At 42.7% G+C, this 19502-nt stretch overlaps 1 protein-coding gene across 1 annotated transcript in view; it reads left to right on the forward strand.

Annotated features, from left to right (window-relative positions):
* The first annotated feature begins 2492 nt into the window (after positions 1–2492).
* LOC127907483 (protein THEM6-like) overlaps positions 2493–19502 on the forward strand; it is a 40175-nt gene continuing 23165 nt past the window's right edge. The window contains exon 1 of the mRNA XM_052462745.1: positions 2493–2663. The gene's annotated coding sequence lies outside the window, so the exon portion shown is untranslated. The remainder of the gene's footprint in view (positions 2664–19502) is intronic.

Consider the following 19502-nt stretch of genomic DNA (forward strand, 5'->3'; position numbering starts at 1 on the left):
GCTGGGTGACCGGCTGAATAGATGTAGCTGCTGTTCGTATAGAATTGTAGCTGCTGTTCTCCTAGCAGAAGGATATTAATGTTCCTGACAGCACAATAGCTGATGTTTTTTTATTCTCTTCCTGAAATAAGAGTCCCTGCTGGAAAAGACAAGCTACATTTGAGAATATCTGCTGTTTTTTAGAATGGATGTACTGCAGTTCCTGTTATAGTACAACGTTTAATCATGTAACATTTCCTGCAAATGGAATGGGAAATGTTATGCTATTTTATTATTGTATAGAATTTTAACTGTTCCTGTTATAGAGTTAAGTTTACATAAATACTCATATGTTGAAAGCTATTGTTCCTGGTAGGCTATATTTAAAGAAATACACTGTTAATAAAATACAAATATATGTTATTATAGAATTACCTCAATACAGTCTGCAAAAATGAGTACTTAAATGGGTCTCTTGTGCTGACAGCAGGATACTGGTGAGCCTTTACTGCCAATGCTCAAATTGGAGGAAAAAAGTCAGCTGAGCTCTTTCTGGGACTGCACTGACTCGCAGTCACACCCTCACAGCCCCAGAGCCTGAACAAGGGATTTGAAGGGACTAAAGGAGTGGCAATATATATGATTAAATTATTTTGTGGATTAGTGTTCATTTTCAGGTAGCCTTTAGTGGTTATTTTTTCACCCCCGTCCAGTTGGTGGCGAGAATATACATTTTGCGTGTAGTTCGCCAACAAACCCGAAGAAGACATTGTTTGAACCAATCGAATTGTGGCAGGGTGACCGGCTGAAAGTAAGCACAACGTATATTACCGTTCTCCTAGCAGCAGGATATTAATGCTGACAGCACAATAGCGGATGTTTTTTTTTATTCCTCTTCGAAATAAGAGTCCCTGTGGAAAAGACAAGCTACATTTGAGAATATCGATATTTTTTTTCACTCCAGTGCAGTACAACGTTTAATCACAACATTGCAAGCAATGGTTATGTATTTTATTATTGTATTATTTAACCCAGAGTTAAGCGGTTGAAAGCTATTGGGTAGCCTATATTTAAAGTGGTTATTAGAATTACTCAATACAGTGCAAAACTTAAATGGGTCTCTTGGCTGAGAGTAGCCTCCACCCACTGGTTTCACTGAGTCTAGGGGCGGCAGGTAGCCTAGTGGTTAGAGTGTAGAGGAGGCAGGTAGCCTAGTGGTTAGAGTGTAGAGGGGGCAGGTAGCCTAGTGGTTAGAGTGTAGAGGCGGCAGGGTAGCCTAGTGGTTAGAGTGTAGGGGCGGCAGGTAGCCTAGTGGTTAGAGTGTAGGGGAGGCAGGTAGCCTAGTGGTTAGAGTGTAGAGGAGGCAGGTAGCCTAGTGGTTAGAGTGTAGAGGAGGCAGGTAGCCTAGTGGTTAGAGTGTAGAGGCGGCAGGGTAGCCTAGTGGTTAGAGTGTAGGGAGGCAGGTAGCCTGGTTAGTGGTTAGGTAGCCTGTGGTTAGAGTGGCGGCAGGTAGCCTAGTGGTTAGAGTGTAGAGGCGGCAGGGTAGCCTAGTGGTTAGAGTGTAGGGAGGCAGGTAGCCTAGTGGTTAGAGTGTAGAGGCGGCAGGTAGCCTAGTGGTTAGAGTGTAGGGGAGGCAGGTAGCCTAGTGGTTAGAGTGTAGAGGCTGCAGGTAGCCTAGTGGTTAGTGTGTAGGGCGGCAGGTAGCCTAGTGGTTAGAGTGTAGGGGAGGCAGGTAGCCTAGTGGTTAGAGTGTAGGGGAGGCAGGTAGCCTAGTGGTTAGAGTGTAGAGGAGGCAGGTAGCCTAGTGGTTAGATAAAGTGTAAAATAAAATTGGCTTCTAGGCGGAATATTTCAGGGTAGCCTAGTGGTTAGAACCAAATATGTGTAGGGGAGGCAGGTAGCCTGAAGTGGTTAGAGTCTAGGGGCGACAGGTAGCCTAGTGGTTAGAACAAAACAGGACCATGATGATAATGAGGAGGCAAATAACAAATAAACTAACTATTGATAACTGTCTACTTGAACTTCAAATGAACGTGCCTGTAAAAAAAAGCAATTTAATATTTGTAGTTAATCATATCAGTAATGTAGGTTCAATATATCCGAGCTGTAGCTCCGCCCACCGGTGAAGTGGAGCAGAGCATGCTGGGTGATCTCAAGCCCAGAGATCAGTGAGAGAAAGCTCCAGCCATCCTTGTCTTTTCACCAGTTAGCTTTCAGTGTGTTAGACAAGACCAGTGGGCATCCTTGTGTTTTCACCAGTTAGCTTTCATTGTGTTAGTTGTAACTTTTTTTTATACCAATAATGAAAATGTTGACACCGTTATGTTGAGAATGGTGGGCTGTAGAGAAGTGTTCTACTGTCTCAGCTAAAGTGGGGTGGGAGATAATCAGTAAGATTTCTCTTTTGTGTATTTTTAGAGGGGGACGGTGTCGTACATAACCATAAGCTGCACTCAATGGGTTATGGTGCCATAGGCTATCCGAATCACTGTAGGGGAGGACTTGGTGGCCTGTATATTCTTGGAATTAGTTATACACGTTGCAATGTTTTGAAATGCGGGCTTTTATTTTTAACATTTCCTCATTACCATACCAACCGGAAGTCATCGTTTGTGCTGCTGGCAGAATACCGGCTCGTCATTTACGGCTTCTTCCACTTCGCAGCACATCTCCAGATAAACGCTGTAAGTTTACCGGCTATTCAATTATGAAAATTAAAAACATACCTTGTACATGTTAACATCTGTCTAGAAATATATATATAATACAACTTCAATGATAAAATAAGGGTCAATACAATCCCGACACCACATTTGAGCTAGCTAATTTTAGCTAGCAGATTACCTGAGGTAGCGCGCTAACGTTTGTTGGTCTGTACTTGAACGTTATTGAACAAGCTAACGCTAGGCAGCTAGTAATTCAATTACATTTTGCTCAGTGTTTGATTTCAAGTTGAATGTGTAGTTTACGCTGCTGATGATTTACAGTGGTTGCCAAGGGAAAGCCATGTTTCCCCAAATAATATATATATATATATTAAACAACCATATATATATATATATATATATATAATAATTTCGGGAATCTCTTGTGTTTCATAAATGTCCAATCAATTCGCAAGAGGATGAATGTGTCTCACTGGAGAAAGCGAACGAAACAACGCCCCTCTGTCTCAGTATGTGTAGTGTATCTATCTGATGCTGTCTGGTCAGAAAGAGTATGACATTGAAGACACCCGTAGCATTAAATGGCAAGGGATGCCAGTGAGCATTTGGCCTCCCTTGATAAAAACATATCAAATAATAGCCAATCAGCGTTCTTTCCTCTCTTCCTGCAAGTGTATACTCGTCAGACGTCATGATACGTCATTAGAAGTGTCCACTTCATTTGAGGGCTGAGGGGATAGGGTGTGTCTTATAAGTGTTTGGGCTACAGCCAGGGATTTGTACAGTTTTACTTAATTCTCTGTACTGGCCAATGATGATAACAGGGATTCAGATCCAACCATTAATGCCCCTGGTCTGGGAGGATGGAAGTTCAATATGTAGCTGGAGGTTGTATGCGAACAAGCATTTTAGCCAGGTAGCTTAGGACAACAAAACTGAAAGGTTGTACTGTATGACAGAGTCCTAGACCGTTTAGACAACATGAAAGATGAGGATGGCATCGGGGTGTGTCTACAAGTAGGGTGAGTCAACATGTATTTTTCAGTACAATTGACAGCCACATCATATTTAGCTTACTTTGATTGGACTAAATAGTTGTTGGTATGTTTTAGTTGTCACTGTATTAGACTAAGAGGAGGTGATTAGATGCTGAAATGGTGTGGGTTTGTCATGCAATAGAATCCAACTGATGCGTTCTGCCGACAACAAAATCTGTTTCATAGTTTGTTTTGGTATGTTGCATTGAAAGTAGCTAATAGGGCTTTGATTTGATCACAATTCCCACAATAGAGGGGAATGTTGATAGTGTTAACTAAGGGGGAAAACGAGAAAGGTGAGAAGTTCAATCTTGTGCTTGTCTGTGCAACAGTACCAGGGAGCTGCACACTCGCCACTTAGGGGGAACATTGATCACAACACAGGTTGTAAAATGGCATTATCTTCTGGATTGGCTTCCCCGGTGATTTAACCCACGCTAATGTTGATTTAACAAATGACCCGAGCTAGCTAGTGAGTAGCCATAATCCCAATAGACATTCATTACCTTCTCTCTCTACTGTTAATTTAGCAAATGACCTAGCTAGCTAGTGAGTAGCCATAATCCCAATAGACATTCATTACCTTCTCTCTCTAATGTTGATTTAGCAAATGACCTAGCTAGCTAGCGAGTAGCCATAATCACAATAAACGTCATTACCATCTCTCTCTAGTCACATCACATTTTAATTGTCACCTGCTTCGTAAACAAGTGTAGACTAACATTGAAATGCTTACTTTACAGGCCTTTCAAACAACGCAGAATACAATAAAAAAATATATGCTAACACGAGGAATAAATATACAATGAGCAATGATAGCGTGGCTATATACAGGGAGTATCAGTACCTAGTCAATTATAGCTTGGCTATATACAGGGAGTACCAGTACCTAGTCAATGATAGATTGGCTATATACAGGGAGTACCAGTACCTAGTAAATGATAGCGTGGCTATATACAGGGAGTATCAGTACCTAGTCAATTATAGCTTGGCTATATACAGGGAGTACCAGTACCTAGTCAATGATAGATTGGCTATATACAGGGAGTACCAGTACCTAGTCAATGATAGATTGGCTATATACAGGGAGTATCAGTACCTAGTCAATTATAGCTTGGCTATATACAGGGAGTACCAGAACCTAGTCAATGATAGCTTGGCTATATACAGGAAGTACCAGTACCTAGTCAATGATAGCTTGGCTATATACAGGGAGTACCAGTACCTAGTCAATGATAGCTTGGCTATAAACAGGAAGTACCAGTACCTAGTCAATGATAGCTTGGCTATATACAGGGAGTACCAGTACCTAGTCAATGATAGCTTGGCTATATACAGGGAGTACCAGTACCTAGTCAATGATAGCTTGGCTATATACAGGAAGTACCAGTACCTAGTCAATGATAGCTTGGCTATATACAGGAAGTACCAGTACCTAGTCAATGATAGCTTGTACCTAGTCAATGATAGCTTGGCTATACCTAGAATGTTAGTACAGGAAGTACCAGTACAGGAAGTACCAGTACCTAGTCAATGATAGCTTGGCTATATACAGGAAGTACCAGTACCTAGTCAATGATAGTACCTAGTCAATGGCTATATACAGGAAGTACCAGTACCTAGTCAATGATAGCTTGGCTATATACAGGAAGTACCAGTACCTAGTCAATGATAGCTTGGCTATATACAGGAAGTACCAGTACCTAGTCAGTGATAGCTTGGCTATATACAGGACGTACCAGTACCTAGTCAGTGATAGTCAATTGGCTATATACAGGAGTACCAGTACCTAGTCAATTATAGCTTGGCTATATATACAGGAAGTACCAGTACCTAGTCAATGATAGCTTGGCTATATACAGGAGTACCAGTACCTAGTCAATGATAGCTTGGCTATATACAGGAAGTACCAGTACCTAGTCAATGATAGCTTGGCTATATACAGGAAGTACCAGTACCTAGTCAATGATAGCTTGGCTATATATACAGAAAGTACCAGTACCTAGTCAATGATACCTAGTCAATGATAGACAATGGCTATATACAGGAAGTACCAGGCTATATACAGGGAGTACCAGTACCTAGTCAATGATAGCTTGGCTATATACAGGAGTACCAGTACCTGGTCAATGATAGCTTCAATGATAGCTTGGCTATATACAGGAACCAGTACTATTACAGGAAGTACCAGTACCTAGTCAATGATAGCTTGGCTATATACAGGGAGTACCAGTACCTAGTCAATGATAGCTTGGCTATATACAGGAAGTACCAGTACCTAGTCAATGATAGCTTGGCTATATACAGGAAGTACCAGTACCTAGTCAATGATAGCTTGGCTATATACAGGAAGTACCAGTACCTAGTCAATGATAGCTTGGCTATATACAGGAAGTACCAGTACCTAGTCAATGATAGCTTGGCTATATACAGGAAGTACCAGTACCTAGTCAATGATAGCTTGGCTATATACAGGAAGTACCAGTACCTAGTCAATGATAGCTTGGCTATATACAGTACCTAGTCAATGAAGCTTGGCTATATACCAGTACCTAGTCAATGATAGCTTGGCTATATACAGGACCTAGTACCAGTACCAGTAGTCAATGATGCTTGGCTAGTCAGTGATAGCTTGGCTATATACAGGACCAGTACCAGTACCTAGTCAATGATAGCTTGGCTATATACAGGTACCAGTACCTAGTCAGTACCAGTACCTAGTCAATGATAGCTTGGCTATATACAGGAAGTACCAGTACCTAGTCAATGATAGCTTGGCTATATACAGGAAGTACCAGTACCTAGTCAATGATAGCCAGTGGCTATATATACAGAAAGTACCAGTACCTAGTCAATGATAGCTTGGCTATATACAGGAGTACCAGTACCTAGTCAATGATAGCTTGGCTATATACAGATAGGAGAAGTACCAGTACCTGGTCAATGATAGCTTGGCTATTTACAGGAAGTACCAGTACCTAGTCAATGATAGCTTGGCTATATACAGGAGTACCAGTACCTAGTCAATGATAGCTTGGCTATATACAGGAGTACCAGTACCTAGTCAATGATAGCTTGGCTATATACAGGAGTACCAGTACCTAGTCAATGATAGCTTGGCTATATACAGGGAGTACCAGTACCTAGTCAATGATAGCTTGGCTATATACAGGAAGTACCAGTACCTAGTCAATGATAGCTTGGCTATATACAGGAAGTACCAGTACCTAGTCAATGATAGCTTGGCTATATACAGGAAGTACCAGTACCTAGTCAATGATAGCTTGGCTATATACAGGAAGTACCAGTACCTAGTCAATGATAGCTTGGCTAGATATACAGGCTGCACTGTAAACTCTAACCACTGTAAATAATGCGCTGTGTACATGCCTACCCTTGACACATTCCCCCTCTTTTCCCACGTTGATTTAAACCCCCCTGCAAAAAAAAAAGTAGGTTTCATACATTGTAAAATACAGTGCATTCAGAAAGTATTCAGACCCCTTGACCTTTTTCACATTTTGTTACATTACAGCCTCATTCTACAATGGATTAAAAACAAAAACAAGTCCTCAGTCAACTACACACAATACCCCATAATGACAAAGTGAAAACAGGTTTTTAGAAGTGTTTGCAAATACCTTGTTTACGTAAGTATTCAGACCCTTTGCTATGAAACTCCTTTTTCCATTGATCATCCTTGAGATGTTTCTACAACTTAATTGCAGTCCACCTGTGGTAAATTCAATTGATTGGACATGATTTGGAAAGGCACACACCTGTCTATATAAGGTCCCAAAGTTGACAGTGCAGGTCAGAGCAAAGAGCAGAGCTCCCTTGGAGTTTGCCAAATGGCACCTAAAGACTCTCAGACCATAAGAAACAAGATTTTCTGGTCTGATGAAACCAAGATTGAACTCTTTGGCCTGAATGCCAAGTGTCACGTCTGGAGGAAATCTTGCACCATGCCTACGGTGAAGCATGGTGGTGGCAGCATCATGCTGTGGGGATGTTTTTCAGCTGCAGGGACTGGGAGACTAGTCAGGATCAAGGGAAAGATGACCGTAGCAAAGTACAGAGAGATCATTGATGAAAACCTGCTCCAGAGCCTCGGGACCTCAGACTGGGGCAAAGGTTCACCTTCCAACAGGACAACGACCCTAAGCACACAGCCAAGACAACGCAGGAGTGGCTTTGTGACAAGCCTCTGAATGTCATTGAGTGACCCAGCCAGAGCCCGGACTTGAACCTGATCGAACATCTCTGGAGAGACCTGAAAATAGCTGTGCAGCGACAAACCCGATCCAACCTGACAGAGCTTGAGAGGATCTGCAGTGAAGAATGGGAGAAACTCCACAAATACAGGTGTACCAAGCTTGTAGCGTCATACCTAATAAGACCCAAGGCTGTAATCGCTGCCAAAGGGGCTTCAACAAAGTTCTGAGTGAAGAGTCTGAATACTTATGTTACTGTGATATTTCCGTTTTTTTATTTTTAATAAATTTGCAAATATGTCGAAACCTGTTTTAGCTTTGTCATTATGGGATATTGTTTGTAGATTGAGGGGGAAATAACTAATCGATTTAGGCTGTATAAGGCTGTAACGTAACAAAATGAGGGGAAAGTCTGAATACTTTCCGAATGCACTGTATTCAACACTACAAATACAACATTTCACTGCATTCAACACTACAAATACAACATTTCACTGCATTCAACACTACAAATACAACATTTCACTGCATTCAACACTACAAATACAACATTTCACTGCATTCAACACTACAAATACAACATTTCACTGCATTCAACACTACAAATACAACATTTCACTGCATTCGACACTACAAATACAACATTTCACTGCATTCAACACTACAAATACAACATTTCACTGCATTCAACACTACAAATACAACATTTCACTGCATTCAACACTACAAATACAACATTTCACTGCATTCAACACTACAAATACAACATTTCACTGCATTCGACACTACAAATACAACATTTCACTGCATTCGACACTACAAATACAACATTTCACTGCATTCGACACTACAAATACAACATTTCACTGCATTCGACACTACAAATACAACATTTCACTGCATTCGACACTACAAATACAACATTTCACTGCATTCGACACTACAAATACAACATTTCACTGCATTCGACACTACAAATACAACGTTTCACTGCATTCGACACTACAAATACAACGTTTCACTGCATTCGACACTACAAATACAACGTTTCACTGCATTCGACACTACAAATACAACGTTTCACTGCATTCGACACTACAAATACAACCTTTCACTGCATTCGACACTACAAATACAACCTTTCACTGCATTCGACACCACAAACACAACCTTTCACTGCATTCGACACTACAAATACAACCTTTCACTGCATTCGACACTACAAATACAACCTTTCACTGCATTCGACACTACAAATACAACCTTTCACTGCATTCGACAGTGCAAATTACTAGAGGTCGACCGATTATGATTTTCAACGCCGATACCGATTATTGGAGGACCAAAAAAAAGCCGATACCGATTATTGGAGGACCAAAAAAAGCCGATACCGATTAATCGGACGATTTTTAAAAATCTATTTGTAATAATGACAATTTCAACAATACTGAATGAACACTTATTTTAACTTAATATAATACATAAATAAAAAGCAATTTAGCCTCAAATAAATAATGAAACATGTTCAATTTGGTTTAAATAATGCAAAAACAAAGTGTTGAAGTTCAATATGTGCCATGTAAGAAAGCTAACGTTTCAGTTCCTTGCTCAGAACATGAGAACATATGAAAGCTGGTGGTTCCTTTTAACACGAGTCTCCAATATTCCCAGGTAAGAAGTTTTAGGTTGTAGTTATTTACATTTACATTTAAGTCATTTAGCAGACGCTCTTATCATAGGACTATTTCTCTCTATACCATTTGTATTTCACTAACCTTTGACTATTGGATGTTCTTATAGTCACTTTAGTATTGCCAGTGTAACAGTATAGCCTCCGTCCCTCTCCTCGCTCCTCCCTGGGATTGAACCAGCAACACAACGACAACAGCCACCACATCTAAGCAGCGTTACCCATGCAGAGCAAGGGAAACAACCACCCCAAGGCTCAGAGCGAGTGAAGTTTGAAATGCTATTAGCGCACAACCCGCTAACTAGCCAGCCATTTCACTTCGGTCACCAGCCTCATCTCGGGAGTTGATAGGCTTGAAGTCATAAACAGTGCAATGCTTGACGCACAACGAAGAGCTGCTGGCAAAACGTTTGAATTAATGTTTACAGCGCCTGCTTCTGCCTACCACTGCTCAGTCAGATTATATGCAATGCAGGACACGTTAGATAATATCTAGTAATATCATCAACCATGTGTAGTTAACTAGTGATTATGATTGATTATTTTTTATAAGATAAGTTTAATGCTAGCTAGCAACTTACCTTGGCTTACTGCATTTGCGTAACTCCTTGTGGAGTGCAACGAGAGAGAGGCAGGTCGTTATTGCGTTGGACTTGTTAACTGTAAGGTTGCAAGATTGGATCCCCCGAGCTGACAAGGTCAAAATCTGTCTTTCTGTCCCGGAACGAGGCAGTTAACCCACCGTTCCTAGGCCGTCATTGAAAATAAGAATGTGTTCTTAACTGACTTGCCAAGTTAACTAAAGATGAAATATGGAAGTCCACTATATGTACAGCAGTATGAGACCCCTTCATCCACTATATATACAGCAGTATGAGGACACCCCTTCATCCACTATATATACAGGACACCCCTTCATCCACTATATATACAGCAGTATGTGGATACCCCTTCATAGACTATATATACAGGACACCCCTTCATAGACTATATATACAGCAGTATGAGGACACCCCTTCATCCACTATATATACAGCAGTATGTGGACACCCCTTCATCCACTATATATACAGGACACCCCTTCATCCACTATATATACAGCAGTATGTGGATACCCCTTCATAGACTATATATACAGGACACCCCTTCATAGACTATATATACAGCAGTATGAGGACACCCCTTCATCCACTTGCCTACATAGTCCACAGTATGCAGGACACCCCTTCATCCACTATATATACAGCAGTATGAGGACACCCCTTCATCCACTATATATAGCAGTATGAGGACCTTCATCCACTATATATACAGCAGTATGAGGACACCCCTTCATCCACTATATATACAGCAGTATGACACCCCTTCATCCACTATACATACCACTTCATATCACTATATATACAGCAGTATGTGGACACCCCTTCATCCACTATATATACAGCAGTATGAGGACACCCCTTCATCCACTATATATACAGCAGTATGTGGACACCCCTTCATCCACTATATATACAGCAGTATGAGGACACCCCTTCATCCACTATATATACAGCAGTATGAGGACACCCCTTCATCCACTATATATACAGCAGTATGAGGACACCCCTTCATCCACTATATATACAGAACACCCCTTCATCCACTATATATACAGGACACCCCTTCATCCACTATATATACTTCAACATACACTATATATTGTGACGGCCCTGAATTTTTCTGAACCGTCTCAGTGCAGCTCCTTCCAATAGGGCGCTTTCCTTTAATTCCCAATTAAATAGCCAGCATCAGCTGCACGAAAGGGGGTTGTGATGGAGACGTGCATGAGGATGTGTTCAACCCTCAGTTCCGAAGCTTCTCGATTCCGTTTGTTTTGTTGCCGTTAAACGTGTGTTTTGTAGCTTAAGAGAGTTTACCCAGGATCGGATCCACTCTTTGCGTCCCTGGACTACACCTCTCCGTTCTTCGTGGCCTTTCTCCTGCGGGAGATCTATTGGCGGATTGGATTGTCTGACTGACCGACTGACTACCACCTTTTTGTATACGGTATTTCATTTGTTTGGATGTGATGTATACTGTGATTTGTGTAGTTAGTGGTAGTTGAGGACTTAATTAAGAGTTGATCCGCTTTAAGGTTCTGTGGTAAAGTAATTGTTATATTGATTGTATGTTTAATACTGGGTTTACGCTACACGGAACGAACGGACAAACATCGCGTGACAAAAGTCACTTGAGTTCACTGAACTCCTTTACCGGGCAGGACTCTTTTTAGGCCCGAGGTACAGGACATTTCTGGAGGAACCAGAACTCATTGTGATATTATTATATATGTGTGTAATCATTGTTGTTGCTAATACAACCCACGCAACAGAATATAATTGTTTTTGAAGTTCTTTTCAATGTTTTAAGGGTTTATGAAAAGTTTATTTCCATCCTGACTTTTACATACGTCCTTTGTATTGGTGTAGACTTGACGGACCAGATGGGACTCATTCCCACCCAAACTAAAAGGAGAAACTAATGTTTTCTCTGGTAGGCACAACCTACCTGGCACCCCTATAAATAATAACCTCAAGTCAAAACCGTTACATAAAAAATGGCACCCCAGATGGGACAGCTCAACATTGAGAACTAACCAAAGCAAATATTTTGTGTGGAATTAAGACAATGGATTCACCCCAAGATAATGTGCTCATCCATGTCATACCTGTCAATGGGAATACACAGGGCCATTCTGACCATCAAGCTGACAATACAAATCATAATGTGAATGGAGATAATGGAGTTGATTTGGGCCAGAGCCCTGGGAATCTGAATGCTCGGCCTGAGCCACAGGCCACAGGCGGTCTAACCAGTTACTCACTTATTGACATGGATCTGTGTGGAAGTACTGAGCTAGTCCTCCTCTGACACCCAACCTTCCTCCATTGTCTGGTTTATCTCCAGAGGTTGTAGTCTTACAACTTCAAGGTGACATCCTTGATATTCGTCGGACTCAGCAACATCTCCAAACTCTTATCCACCATAAATTCAAATGTCTGAGGAAGAGCAACAACAGAGTGCCATGGAATTCAGAAACTCACTGAGCACTCTAACCCACACGCTGAAAGAGCTCAGTGAGAGTGGAAGACGGGAAATGACTGGTGCCATGGACAGGCAGTTTGACTACCAACGAAACCAACTCACTGCCACTCTCCAATGGCGCCTGCAACATCACCACACTGAGGTCCTCAAGGATGTTAATTCTGTTTTTCTCCCATGGTTAACACTGTAGACCACTTGCAGACAGAACTCTCTAATTGTGTTAAAATGTTGGATGACGTGTCTGTGGACATGGCCTCCATTAGGCACAACTCCTTACACAGAGTTTCCCTGGTGTCCACTTCAGTTCAGACCACTGAGGGCCAAGCTGGCACCTCTGAATGTCCAAGACCGTATCAAGTAAACCCTTCCAGAAACCACAAATCACAACAGGCCAACACACCTAACTCTCTTCGCAGGAATGACCATCCTTCTCTGGGTGCTTTAACCAGAGTTGAAACCCCAAGAGTCACTGCCTACGCCCCCATCGACATCCCCTTCCTTTCAGTTAATACCGCACCAATCGGAAGCTAAAAGTTACATGATTGGGGTTCAAATGTGGCAGTCTTCTCTGCCATTGCTCCGGTACCACTAACCCTTGATAATCCTTCTGATGATCTCCTTTTTACAGGCTGTGAGAAGAGCTCAGCTGGAACAGCCAGAGGAGTTAAGGCTGTTGGAGCAGCTGCAGAATAATGCTGATGTATGTACTTCAAAGCTAGGACGCACCGGGCTCCTGAAGCACAAAATATTCCTTACACAGGAAATGCCGATCAAGCAAAAGCCATATCGTTTGTCCCCAGCGAAGCTAATCATCCAAAAGGGACTCATAAATGATATGTTAACCCAAGATATAATAGAACGTTCCTCCTCTCCCTGGGCTGCTCCTGTTGTCCTCATCCCAAAAAAGACTGGTGGTCTTAGATTTTGTGTGGACTATAGGAAGACCAACAATGTTTCCCAGACTGATGCCTATCCTCTTCCCACCATCCATGAGATCCTGGAGTCATTGTCTGGCGCTGTTGTGTTCACTACCCTTGACCTCAATAGTGGTTATTGGCAGGTTGAGATGGACCAGGAAAGCAAGGACAAGACTGCGTTTGTCTGTGCCGAGGGCTTGTTTTCCTTTAAGGTGATGCCCTTTGGATTAAAGAATGCCCCTGCCACTTTCCAAAGACTCATGGAGATTGCGTTAGGTGAGCTCAAAGGGAAGATCTGTTTCGTCTACCTGGGCGATATAATTATCTACTCTCAGAACAGAGAAAGACACTTTCAAGATCTTCAAGCAGTGTTGGACAAGCTAAGAGAAGCTGGTCTGACCTTAAATATGAAGAAGAGCAACTTCTGCCAAACCTCCCTGAAGTTCCTTGGCCATATTGTGTCTTTCGACGGCATTCATGTGGATCCTGAAAAGACAAAGGCTGTACAAGACTTCCCTGTGCCAACCACACTCAAGGCCCTTCAACGGTTCCTTGGTATGGCTGGATGGTACCATCGGTTTGTGTCTAACTTCTCCCAGGTGGCAGAACCCCTCAACGCGATGAAGCGAAAAGGAGCGAAATTCCAATGGACGGCAGAGTGCCAGACTTCCTTTGAAACCCTGAAACGACATCTCGTCACACCTCCCATTTTAGGTCATCCCAACTTTGATTGCCCTTTTGTTGTTTACACTGATGCAAGTGATGTTGGACTTGGTGCTGTCCTAGTCCAACAGACTGGACTTGGCACTGAAGAAGTGCTAGCGTTCGCCAGTCGGACATTGAATGGAGCAGAACGGAACTACTCCACAACAGAGCAAGAGTGCCTTGCAGTGGTCTGGGCTTTGGAAAAGTGGAGGTACTACTTGGAGGGAAGACACTTCACTGTGGTCACTGACCATTCCTCCCTTGTGTGGGTGTTCAAGACCAACAAACCAAGCACCAGACTCATAAGATGGGCTCTACGGTTGCAAGAGTTCACATTTGCAGTGGAATACAGGAAAGGAAAATACAACACTGTTCCAGATGCCTTGTCCAGAGCTCCTACTTGTGATAACGGTGGCCCTGATCTTACATGTGCTACTGTCCTGTCAAGCAGTCGAGACTCGCCCAAAACGGACTTTCCCATCTCTGATGAGGCCATATGGAAAGCTCAACAGGATGATCCAGAAGTACAGGCTTTGTACCAGACTATCCTGGAAGATGGAGAAAAGATGGTCAATCCTACCACAAAGCTGACCATCATTGAAGATAAAGTCTACCGAGTCGTACAACTACCTCACAGAACACTCTACCAAATGTACATACCGGACACTCTACGCCTACAACTGCTTCAACATTTCCATGAAGACCCATTAGCTGGTCATTTGGGCAGGTTCAAAACCTACAAGCGGTTGCAAGCGTTACTCTACTGGCCACATCTGAGCATGGATGTGAAGTCACACATCCGAAATTGTCAGGTTTGTCAGATGTACAAACCAGAAGGTAGAAAGCCTGCTGGCAAGTTGCAGCAAACGGTGGTTACCCGACCTTGGGAAATGTTAGGAGTGGATTTGATGGGTCCATTTCCTAGAAGCTCCAATCAGAATGTGTACATACTTGTTTTTGTTGATTACTATTCAAAGTGGGTGGAACTCTTTTCCCTGCGTCAGGCCACAGCAAGGACCGTCTCTAACATCCTTACGAAAGAGATCCTGACTCGCTGGGGAGTGCCTGATTACATCCTGTCTGATCGAGGTTCCCAATTTGTCTCTGATCTCTTTGAGGAGACCTGCCAAAGATGGAACCTGAGGCAGAAGTTGACCACGGCCTATCACCCACAGACCAATCTCACTGAGAGAGTAAATCGAACCTTGAAGACAATGATTGCTTCCTATGTAGGGACCCAGCACAAACACTGGGACAAGCACCTTCACGAGTTTCGATTTGCCCTGAATTCTGCTGTGCAAGAGTCCACTGGAGTCACACCTGCAGAGCTGAACCTAAGTCGTCCTCTCCGAGGACCCTTGGATATGGTGCTACAGCCCCAGCAGCTTACTCCAGACGCTGCTTGCTATGACCAGGTAGGCCATCTCCATGACTTGAGAGCTCTTGTCTCAAAGAACATGATCCAGGCTCGACTCAAGCAGAAGAGAAATTATGATAAGAACAGACGAGACATGCAGTTCCAGCTTCGTGATCGGGTGTGGCTTCGCTCTCATCCTTACTCGAAAGCTGAACAATTCTTCTCGGCCAAGCTCGCTCCTAAATGGCAAGGACCATATAGGATTGTGGAGCAGATGGGCCCTTTGAACTACCGAGTGGTGAAAGAGGACACAGGTGAAGATATGCGCATCGTCCATGTCTCACGCCTTAAGGCCTGTTACCCCTCGGCTGAGGAATTGAGGCGATTGAGCGCCGCAAGGTCCTGGATATCTTTGAAGAGGATAGTGAGGATACTTTTCTCGGATTCCCAGACCCAGAAGTCTCGCACCTTAAGGCCTGTGACTCCTCAGCTGAGGAGCGTGAGCTCCAAAAAGTAATGAATATTTTTGTAGAGGAAAGTGATGAGGAGACCTTTCTCGGTTTCCCCGACCAAGATGTGCCTTCCAGGGCAATGGTCGGCTTTTTCCAGGGAGGGGGTGTGTGACGGCCCTGAATTTTTCTGAACCGTCTCAGTGCAGCTCCTTCCAATAGGGCGCTTTCCCTTTAATTCCCAATTAAATAGCCAGCATCAGCTGCACGAAAGGGGGTTGTGATGGAGACGTGCATGAGGATGTGTTCAACCCTCAGTTCCGAAGCTTCTCGATTCCGTTTGTTTTGTTGCCGTTAAACGTGTGTTTTGTAGCTTAAGAGAGTTTACCCAGGATCGGATCCACTCTTTGCGTCCCTGGACTACACCTCTCCGTTCTTCGTGGCCTTTCTCCTGCGGGAGATCTATTGGCGGATTGGATTGTCTGACTGACCGACTGACTACCACCTTTTTGTATACGGTATTTCATTTGTTTGGATGTGATGTATACTGTGATTTGTGTAGTTAGTGGTAGTTGAGGACTTAATTAAGAGTTGATCCGCTTTAAGGTTCTGTGGTAAAGTAATTGTTATATTGATTGTATGTTTAATACTGGGTTTACGCTACACGGAACGAACGGACAAACATCGCGTGACAAAAGTCACTTGAGTTCACTGAACTCCTTTACCGGGCAGGACTCTTTTTAGGCCCGAGGTACAGGACATTTCTGGAGGAACCAGAACTCATTGTGATATTATTATATATGTGTGTAATCATTGTTGTTGCTAATACAACCCACGCAACAGAATATAATTGTTTTTGAAGTTCTTTTCAATGTTTTAAGGGTTTATGAAAAGTTTATTTCCATCCTGACTTTTACATACGTCCTTTGTATTGGTGTAGACTTGACGGACCAGATGGGACTCATTCCCACCCAAACTAAAAGGAGAAACTAATGTTTTCTCTGGTAGGCACAACCTACCTGGCACCCCTATAAATAATAACCTCAAGTCAAAACCGTTACAATATACAGGACACCCCTTCATACACTATATACACAGGACACCCCTTCATCCACTATATATACAGCAGTATGTAGACACCCCTTCATCCACTATATATACAGGACACCCCTTCATCCACTATATATACAGGACACCCCTTCATCCACTATATATACAGCAGTATGAGGACACCCCTTCATCCACTATATATACAGCAGTATGTGGACACCCCTTCATCCACTATATATACAGCAGTATGTGGACACCCCTTCATCCACTATATATACAGGACACCCCTTCATCCACTATATATACAGCAGTATGTGGACACCCCTTCATCCACTATATATACAGGACACCCCTTCATCCACTATATATACAGCAGTATGAGGACACCCCTTCATCCACTATATATACAGCAGTATGTGGACACCCCTTCATCCACTATATATACAGCAGTATGTGGACACCCCTTCATCCACTATATATACAGGACACCCCTTCATCCACTATATATACAGGACACCCCTTCATCCACTATATATACAGGACACCCCTTCATCCACTATATATACAGGATACCCCTTCATACACTATATATACAGCAGTATGAGGACACCCCTTCATCCACTATATATACAGCAGTATGAGGACACCCTTCATCCACTATATATACAGCAGTATGTGGACACCCCTTCATCCACTATATATACAGGACACCCTTCATCCACTATATATACAGGACACCCTTTCATACACTATATATACAGCAGTATGAGGACACCCCTTCATCCACTATATATACAGCAGTATGAGGACACCCCTTCATCCACTATATATACAGCAGTATGTGGACACCCCTTCATCCACTATATATACAGGACACCCCTTCATCCACTATATATACAGGACACCCCTTCATCCACTATATATACAGGACACCCCTTCATCCACTATATATACAGCAGTATGAGGACACCCCTTCATCCACTATATATACAGCAGTATGAGGACACCCCTTCATCCACTATATATACAGCAGTATGTGGACACCCCTTCATCCACTATATATACAGGACACCCCTTCATCCACTATATATACAGCAGTATGAGGACACCCCTTCATCCACTATATATACAGCAGTATGAGGACACCCCTTCATCCACTATATATACAGCAGTATGTGGACACCCCTTCATCCACTATATATACAGGACACCCCTTCATCCACTATATATACAGGACACCCCTTCATCCACTATATATACAGCAGTATGAGGACACCCCTTCAACATATATTATATATACAGCAGTATGAGGACACCCCTTCATCCACTATATATACAGGACACCCCTTCATCCACTATATATACAGGACACCCCTTCATCCACTATATATACAGGACACCCCTTCATACACTATATATACAGGACACCCCTTCATCCACTATATATACAGCAGTATGAGGACACCCCTTCATCCACTATATATACAGGACACCCCTTCATCCACTATATATATACAGGACACCCCTTCATACACTATATATACAGCAGTATGAGGACACCCCTTCATCCACTATATATACAGGACACCCCTTCATCCACTATATATACAGGACACCCCTTCATCCACTATATATACAGGACACCCCTTCATACACTATATATACAGGACACCCCTTCATCCACTATATATACAGCAGTATGAGGACACCCCTTCATACACTATATATACAGGACACCCCTTCATCCACTATATATACAGGACACCCCTTCATCCACTATATATATACAGGACACCCTTTCATACACTATATATACAGCAGTATGAGGACACCCTTCATCCACTATATATACAGCAGTATGAGGACACCCCTTCATCCACTATATATACAGGACACCCCTTCATCCACTATATATACAGCAGTATGAGGACACCCCTTCATCCACTATATATACAGCAGTATGAGGACACCCCTTCATCCACTATATATACAGCAGTATGAGGACACCCCTTCATCCACTATATATACAGGACACCCCTTCATCCACTATATATACAGGACACCCCTTCATACACTATATATACAGCAGTATGAGGACACCCCTTCATCCACTATATATACAGCAGTATGAGGACACCCCTTCATCCACTATATATACAGCAGTATGTGGACACCCCTTCATCCACTATATATACAGCAGTATGAGGACACCCCTTCATCCACTATATATACAGCAGTATGAGGACACCCCTTCATCCACTATATATACAGGACACCCCTTCATCCACTATATATACAGGACACCCCTTCATCCACTATATATACAGCAGTATGAGGACACCCCTTCATCC

The sequence above is a fragment of the Oncorhynchus keta genome, chromosome 15 (genome assembly GCF_023373465.1).
Source record: "Oncorhynchus keta strain PuntledgeMale-10-30-2019 chromosome 15, Oket_V2, whole genome shotgun sequence".
NCBI classification, from domain to species: domain Eukaryota; kingdom Metazoa; phylum Chordata; class Actinopteri; order Salmoniformes; family Salmonidae; genus Oncorhynchus; species Oncorhynchus keta.